Source organism: Hibiscus syriacus, unplaced genomic scaffold, assembly GCF_006381635.1.
Source record: "Hibiscus syriacus cultivar Baekdansim isolate YM2019G1 unplaced genomic scaffold, ASM638163v2 tig00110239_pilon, whole genome shotgun sequence".
In the NCBI taxonomy this organism is placed as follows: Eukaryota; Viridiplantae; Streptophyta; class Magnoliopsida; order Malvales; family Malvaceae; genus Hibiscus; species Hibiscus syriacus.
This window is the reverse complement of record NW_024062641.1, coordinates 1922149-1930777: the sequence shown is the minus strand read 5'-3', so window position 1 is coordinate 1930777 and position 8629 is coordinate 1922149. Positions and strand designations below refer to the sequence as shown.

The following is an 8629-nucleotide window of genomic DNA, read 5'->3' as shown; positions in this document are numbered from 1 at the left end:
CAGACGGATTCAGGGAATTGAATTCCCTGCTAATCTGATGGAATTACCCTTTGACGAATTCGAAGTGATACTTGAAATGGACTGGTTATATCGTTATCATGCTAATATTGATTGTAGACTGAAGAGGGTAACGTTGATCAGTTTAGAAGAATTGGAAGTTATAGTGTTTAGTGAAAGATGGAATCCATTGGCAAACGTAATATCAGTGATGTCAGCAAAGAAGTTATTGTTACAATGATGTCAAGGTTTCATTGTAATGTGTTGGATATTAGAACCAAGGAGAAAGGGATTGAAGAAATTCCTATAGTTAGAGAGTTCCGAGATGTCTTTTCTGCAGAGTTGCCAGGTTTACCTCCGGATAGAGAAGTGGAATTTCAGATTGAGTTAATTTCTGGAACAACGCCCATTACAATGGCACCAAACATAATGGCTCCAAAAGTATTGCTGGAGTTAAAGATTCAGTTACAGGAATTGTTGTATAAAGGATTTATTAGACCAAGTGTATCACCCTAGGGAGCTCTAGTGTTTTTTGTCAAGAAGAAAGATGGTTTAATGCGTCTCTGCATTGATTATAGGCAGCTCAACAAGGTGACTATCAAGAATAAGTATCCCCTCCCTAGAATTGACGATTTGTTTGTTTAGTTGAAGGGAGCTTCAATTTTCTCTAAGATTGATTTGTAGTCTGGATATCATCAATTGAAGATTCAAGAGAAAGATATTCTAAAAATGACTTTTATAGCGAGATATGGTCACTATGAGTTTATTGTTATGTCGTTTGGGGTTATAAATGCATATGCTACTGTTATGGACCTGATGAATATAATATTTCAACCCTATCTAAACCAGTTCATAGTGGTATTCATTGATGATATATTAGTGTATTCAAATTCAGAAGAAGAGAATAGTACACATCTGAAGATAATTTTGTAGATTTTACAAGATAAGAAGCTATATGCCAAATTATCTAAATGAAGTGACATTCCTTGGACATGTAATTTCTGCAGAAGGAATTCGGGTTGATCCCCAAAAGATAAAATCCATTCTAGAATGGGAAGTTCCAAAGAATGTGTTGGAAGTTTGAAGTTTTCTAAGACTAGCAGGTTATTATTGAAGGTTCGTTAAGAACTTTTCGATGATAGCTTTACCCTTAACTAGGTTGATGAGAAAAGATGTAAAATTTGCTTGGACTCTGGAATGCCAAGAAAGTTTTGAAACATTGAAGAAAATTTTGACAGAAGCTCCAGTATTAGTTCAACCTGAGTCTGGTAAGAACTATATGGTTTACAGTGACGTGTCCCATAACGGCTTCGATTTTTACTAATGCAAGAAGGCAAAGTAGTAGCCTATGCGTCTTGACAATTGAAACCACACGAAAAGAACTATCCAACGCATGACTTGGAGTTGGCTGCAGTAATACTCGCTCTTAAGATTTGACATCACTACTTATATGGTGAACGTTGTTACTTATACATAGATCATAAGAGCTTAAAGTATTGATGACCCAGAAAGAGTTGAATTTAAGGCAGAGAATATGGATTGAATTTCTAAAGGATTATGATGTGGTAATCGATTTCCATCCTGGAAAAGCAAATGCAGTAGCGGATGCTTTAAATCGAAAAAACATTTGCATCCTTACGAGCTCTGGATGCCATGTTGTCATTAGACAGAGAGGGTGCAATATGCGCAGAATTGAAGCTTAAACCAACATGGTTGGATCAAATTAAAGAATTGCAAACCAAAGATGAAAAGTTTTTAAAGAAGTTGCAATAAGTAAAGAATAAAGAGATGAAATATTATGATATCAAGTCTGATGGGAATCTATATTATCGAGAGAGATTGGTAATTCCAGATGATGATGAATTGAAGAATGATATGTTAACAAAAGCTCACTGTAGCCTATATTGACAATGCACCCTGGTGGAAACAAGATGTATATGGATTTCAAGAGTCGATATTAGTGGCCCAGAATGAAGAGGAATGTTACGAAATGCTTATCTAAGTGTTTAACTTTCCAGCAAGTCAAAGCTGAACATCAGGTTCTGTCAGGACTATTGCAACCAATGTCTATTTCTCAATGGAAATGGGAGAATGTGACGATGGATTTTATGGCAGGGTTTCCATTGACTTTGAACAAAAGAGATTCCATTTGGGTGATTGTGAATAGATTAACTATGTCAGCCCATTTCATTCATATACGCTGATTTCTCCATGGATAAGTATGTTGAACTCTACATCATGGAGATTATACGATTTCATGGTGTACCTGTTTCGATTATTTCTGATTGAGATCCTATATTTACATCGAGATTTTGGAAAACTTTACATGGAGCATTAGGAACTCGATTAAATTTTAGCACAGCATTTCATCCTCAAACCGATGGACAGTTGAGCGGACTATCAAAATTCTGGAAGATATGTTAAGAGCCTGTGTGATTGAGTTTAAAGGATCTTAAGAAAAATACTTACCACTTGCTGAATTTGCTTACAAAAATAGCTACCAGTCAAGTATCAAGATGGCTCCCTATGAGGCTTTATATGGGAAAAAGTGTCGTACACCCTGAATTGGTACGAGTTGAAAGATCGAGAAGTTCTTGGTCCTGAGTTGATTAAGGAGGTGGAAGAGAAAGTTCAAGTGATTCAGAACAATCTTAAAGCAATAGCTGATAGACAGAAATCATATGCTGATCTTAAGAGGAAAGATATTGAATTTCAAGTTAGAGATAAAGTGTTTCTAAAAGTATCTCCTTGGAAAAAGGTGCTAAGATTTGGACTAAAAGGAAAACTTAGTCCCCGGTTTATTGGACCCTATGAGATTGTTAGGAGAGTAGGACCAGTGGCATACCAATTGGCTTTGCCACCTGTAATGGAGAAGATTCATGATATTTTCCATATTTCAATACTTCGGAGATATAGATCTGATCCTTCTCATATTGTTTCACCATAAGAGATAGAAGTTCAGCCTGATCTGACTCATGAGGAAGAACATGTACATTTTGGCTCATGAGGTGAAACAGTTACGAAAAAAGACGATTCCATTGGTCAAGGTGTTATGGAGGAATCACAAGGTAGAGGAAGCAATGTGGGAATGTGAATAGGACATGAGGAATCAGTACCCCCATCTCTTTGTACAATGAAAATTCGAGGACAAATTTTCTGAAGAGGGAGATTTGTAACATCCCAAACATCGAGTTAGTGATCAAATTATAAAATCTCATAATTTATTGACTAAAGTAGATAAATTGAAAAGTTTAGTGCCTTATATGGAAACTTTTGTGTAGGACTAAATAGCAAAGAAGGATGTTTTGAATGGAAAAATGGTCATTTGACCAGTAAATGAATTAAAAATTGGTATAAGTTATAATATATATACACGTTGAGATTTGAAAAAGGGGAGGAAAATATCCAGAGTTCTCTTCATCCTTCGTTCTTCTTCCAATCGTGCACCCCAAATTGGTTAAGATGAGTTTCTTGCTAGCTGATTATTCATTGAATTTAAGTTTGATTTATGTTCCTTAGATGATACTTAAGCTTAAGGAAAGCTTAAGTTGTCTTAAAACCAAAAGATAAAGGAGTTAGGGATAATTAAAGATAAGAGGTTCATAAGTGAAATATTGGAAGAGAGTTATTAAGTAAAGTTTGATACTAAATTTGACTTGTCATCAGTTAGATTAAGGAATATGAAGTGTTAGAATTGAGATTAGAGCATGTTAGAAAAGTTGTAGAATTCTTGATTTCAAGATAAAGAATGAGATTTTGAAGATAAGGGTATGTTATATGAATATAAATTGATTTGTAGTTGAGATTAAGTGTATGAAATGGGGGAAGGAATGAAAGGTTTAGGTTGATATTGGTAAATTTCAGGTATAAAAAGTTATTTCTGGGCTATGAGTATCAGTATTGATTCATTCAGTACCAACACTTCAAAGGGTAAAAGAGTTATATTTAGAGTAGAGATATCGATACTGGTTGAACAATATTGATAATAAGCCAAAAATTAGAAAAGTTATTCAAGGGGTATCGATACCTAAAGAGGTAGTATCGATACATAGGGTACCGATACCATTTTGAAATAAGGATTACATAATCAAAAATGGGTATCGATACCCAAGCTCGGTATCGAGACCACAGCTAGGGAAGTATCAGTACCATACCTTGGGTACCGATACTACTAAAAGTGGAAAATTGAATTAAGCCTTTCTTTTAACTTAAGTTATTAAGGATCGAATTATAATACCTATGATTCTGATATACATATTAAATGTATGATTATGTAGATATCGAGCATAAGCAAGTTCTGGAACAATCGAAGAGTTAGAAACGGTTGAGAGATAGATAAAGTTATAGAATCGATTCGAATCAAGTAAGGCTAAGGTGAGTGCATACCATAGATGTTGTTTTATGGAAATAAGAGTTGTAATAAGTCTATTTCCTATATTTGATTTCATGATTCCATATTCATGTACATGCATATGTTATGATTATAATGAGTACATGCATAACTTATTCATGCTTTAATATGATATGATATGTGATGTATGCAAACATAAGAGAACAAATCTAAGCTATATGTTATAAGAAAAGTGATCGTATGTGTACATGTGAAATATGAGATGTGGTTATGAGAAATGATAGAAGAGATATGAAAATATGGAACGTATCAATATTTAAGCCCATGTTATGTGATATGAGAGCTGCAGGTATAATTGGCATGCCAAGAGTCGAGAGTTCTATGTGGTCCTTTGGGATATATATGTAATCCTTTGGAACATATATGTGGTTCTTCGGGACACATATTTGGTCCTTTGGAATATATATGTGATCCTTAAGGAGTGGTCATTCGGGACATATATATAGTCCTTCGGGATAAATTTTATGTACTCCTAGTGGGAATTTATACGAGCTATGATGACAATATATGTGCAAAACCTCAATGTACTCACGTACCTCAGGTTCTCAGTAATGTACATGGGCATACAAAAGATAAACCGAATTAAACACCTCATAAGATGATATGTATTATTTGTGTATTCCAAGATTATGTATGTTATGGTTGAGTAAATATATGGAAATTGTAATTTCATGTTGGAAATATAAGATTGCATGTTTCATGAATTCATTATTACATGTTTATATTATGCATCACTAAGTATGTGACTTAGCGTGTGATTGTTTCACACGTAAGTACCAAAAAGCATAAGGGTCAGAATTAGGAGTTGCAAAGCCAGCATACTTCTACTAGCAGATCAGATCAAATCAGAAGTAATTCGCAAAGTATGTATTTTGTTATATTAAACGTGTTGGAATGTAGACAAAATTGTGAATTACATATGCTCTGATCTATTTTGTATTATTTTGGTCAAACTTATGTAACTAAACTAGATTTTATTTTAATGAATGCTTAGATTTTCATGATTTTGTAAAAGTCAAAGTTTTGAAAAGTCAAGGTAACACATCGGATTCGTATCAGGGTCAGGTACGGATTGGTGTTACATGTTTAATTTATTTAATTATAGTTTGTAATTTATTGTTTAATCAATTTAACCCTTAAAATTATATTATAATAACCAAACCCTAACTTTTGTTCACCAACTTTTTAAATGGATCCGATTTAGTCTATTTTTATATTAATTTCAACTTAATATTTTATAATTATTTTGATTTGATCCATCATCCATGTGTGTTGTTTAATTTATTTAAATTTTAATTTGTAATTTTATGTTTATTCAATTTAGTCCTTAAAATAATTTAACCCATAATTATTTATATATTTTTTAATTTACTCTAAAATCATACATAATTACAAATTACAATTCGCCGTTTATGAAAGACGAAAAATAATTAACCCAAAAATGACCCTACTTGAACTCAATTTGACCTGAATTTTACTTGTAAATGATGTGACACGATCTGAATGAAATTTGACTGAAGTCCATCCGAACTTGAATTAACCTGATATTTAGTTGCTTCAGACCTGAACTGACATTGATTCGAACTAAAATTAACATGATTCGAACTTGAACAGAATCTGATGTCAAATCAACATGAAATTGATCCAAACTGATTTAACCCAAATCGACCTAATCCGAATCGAACTATCAAATTAACTTGACATAACCTATATTCGATTTAACTTGACCTAACAAGATCCGATTGAAACCTCAAACGATTACCTGATTTTAAATTCCATCCTTTAACGGGCGTGTATAGCGTTTATTCCATTTCTATAAATCCCCAGCAGGCCAACCAAGGAAAATCTACTCAAAACTCGTACTCCATTCCAAAACAGAGTTCACTCACCTACATATACGAGGTTGACAGCTTTACTGCCAATGGCCACCGTAACATCTCAAACTGAGCTTCAGCTCGTGGTGGACACTGTATCCCACACCACCAGCGCACACCACTCGCGCACACCCTCTACCCATCAAAATCGTTGCAGCAACGCCCCTACCACTGTTGCGTGGCGTATCAAGGAATCATTCACCAACGTCGTAAAATAATTCCACCAACGTCGTAAAATAATTCCGTGCTGGTTATTTTAGGATAAGCCTATCTTTGGGTGGCCAAGCTTTATTATGGAAAACGTTAATAGGACCAACCGATAATACAGCACTTTTCGACTTGCCCTCCATACGTTTCATCCCACACCTTTTACTCTCCTCTGGTGTTTTGCATTCTTTACCCTTGTTTTGTTCTCCGTTATTTACCTTTTGAGATGCTTATTTCACTTAAAGATTGTGAAGGAGGAGTTCTTGCACCATGTTGGTGTCAACTGCTATTCGCTCCGTCGATTTCTTGGCTTCTTTTGCTTCAATCGGCAACCTTCTTTTGCTTCAACAACCCGTACTCATATGTAGGGTTTCAAATCGCGGTCGCGGTCGCGTTTTTGGTTATTTCGGATTTACCGTGATTGCGGCCGTCGCAGACACTATTGCGGGACGCTATTACGCCGTCGCAGGTAACTCGGAAGGCGGCCAAACCGCTATATCGCAGCTAAAATCGCGATCGCGGACCGTTTTTTAAAACCCTACACATATGCATTTCTGTGGTGGGTTTTCGCGATTCCTATTGTGGTGCTGGATGTTAAAATCTATGGCCAATGGTTCAATAAAGGAAAAAACTTTTTGTGAGCTGTTGCAAATCCGACGAGTCATTTGTCTGTTATAGGGAACCTGGTCGGTGCACAAGCAGCAGCAAATATGGGTGGGAAAGAGAGTGCCATCTGCCTCTTTTCACTGGGGATAGTACACTATTTGGTGCTCTTCGTGACGCTATACCAGTGTTTATCAGGCACCGATGGCTCCCGACGCAGTTAAGGCCGGCATTTTTCTTGTACTTTGCTGCACCAAGCATGGCGAGCTTGGCTTGGCAATCTATTGTCGGTTCTTTCGATACCGCTTCAAAAATGCTCTTCTTTCTCTCTCTTCCTCTTCGTTTCACTAGTAATTGATTAAGATAAGCTAATTAAAATTACTCTGTTAGGATAATGACATACACGGTATCCCTTTTGTGAAGCCAAGTTTAATAGTACCATTGACACAGGTTTGCAGGCCAACACTGTTTAAGAGATCAATGAAAAGGTTCAATGTGGAATGGTGGGCTTATTCGTTTCCCTTGTCCGTGCTGGCTCTGGCTTCCATGCAATACGCAGAAGAAGTGAAAGGGAGCATTGCAAATCTCGTAATGCTGCTTCTCTCAGCATTTTCTTTCCTCGTCTCCCTTGGTTTAATCATCTTCGCTCTGCTCAGCAACATTTCGCTCGACGACGACAAGTGTTTAACCAGATGAAAGATGTTGTTTAAAACAAGTAAATAACTGTACATATATAGTAAATGCTTTCCGAGATCTTATTTGTTAATTAAATAGTATTAGTGCTGTACTCAATTGGTGAATTTCTTAGAAGATAAGTTCAAACCTTAGAATTTGTAAATAAACACCTCGTTTCTCAAATTGGAGGAAATCAATCATGAGAAGAAAATATGGACGAAACCAAAATCTGTATTTGAAAAAGTAGTGGGAAGACGTAACGATTTATGAGATATTTGGATAACCTAAAAATGTATGTGCCGAATTTGCTGACAAATTGTGAGAGTAACCATTTAATTTTTCTACTTATATCAAAATGAAACGACCCACCAACTTGTTCTTTGATGTTCGCCACTATATCTTTGGAATGTTGATTGATTGCAGCGAATGCCTCTTTTTCATGTTTTCAACATTGAAAGCGATTTTTTGTATCCGTACAAGAACAAGTACAGGGTACCGACAGCCTACCATGTCCATGCCAGTTTTGCACTATATGATAAGTGAAGTGCATTTGGTATCGCCTCTCTTTTCCTGCCCGCCTACTTATCAGATAAATTACACTCCCACAAATATATTTTCTACCGTCAATTGAAGGCGGAATGTCTCTCAAGAAGAAAATCGATCTTATTACATTATTGGAAAAAAGTAATATAATTAATATATACGTTATTTTTCAATGACAATTACCCATGTGATGATTATTTAAAACTTTATTGACAATTTTATCATTTATAAAATTTTAATAACTAAAAATTATTTTTACATAATGTAATAATTTTAATACATTTTCTCTTTAATATTTAGGGTTGTCATCAGATTATAA

At 35.2% G+C, this 8629-nt stretch overlaps 1 pseudogene; it reads left to right on the top strand.

Annotated features, from left to right (window-relative positions):
• The first annotated feature begins 234 nt into the window (after nt 1-234).
• Nucleotides 235-7788, top strand: LOC120114665 (annotated as a pseudogene).
• The last annotated feature ends 841 nt before the right edge of the window (nt 7789-8629 follow it).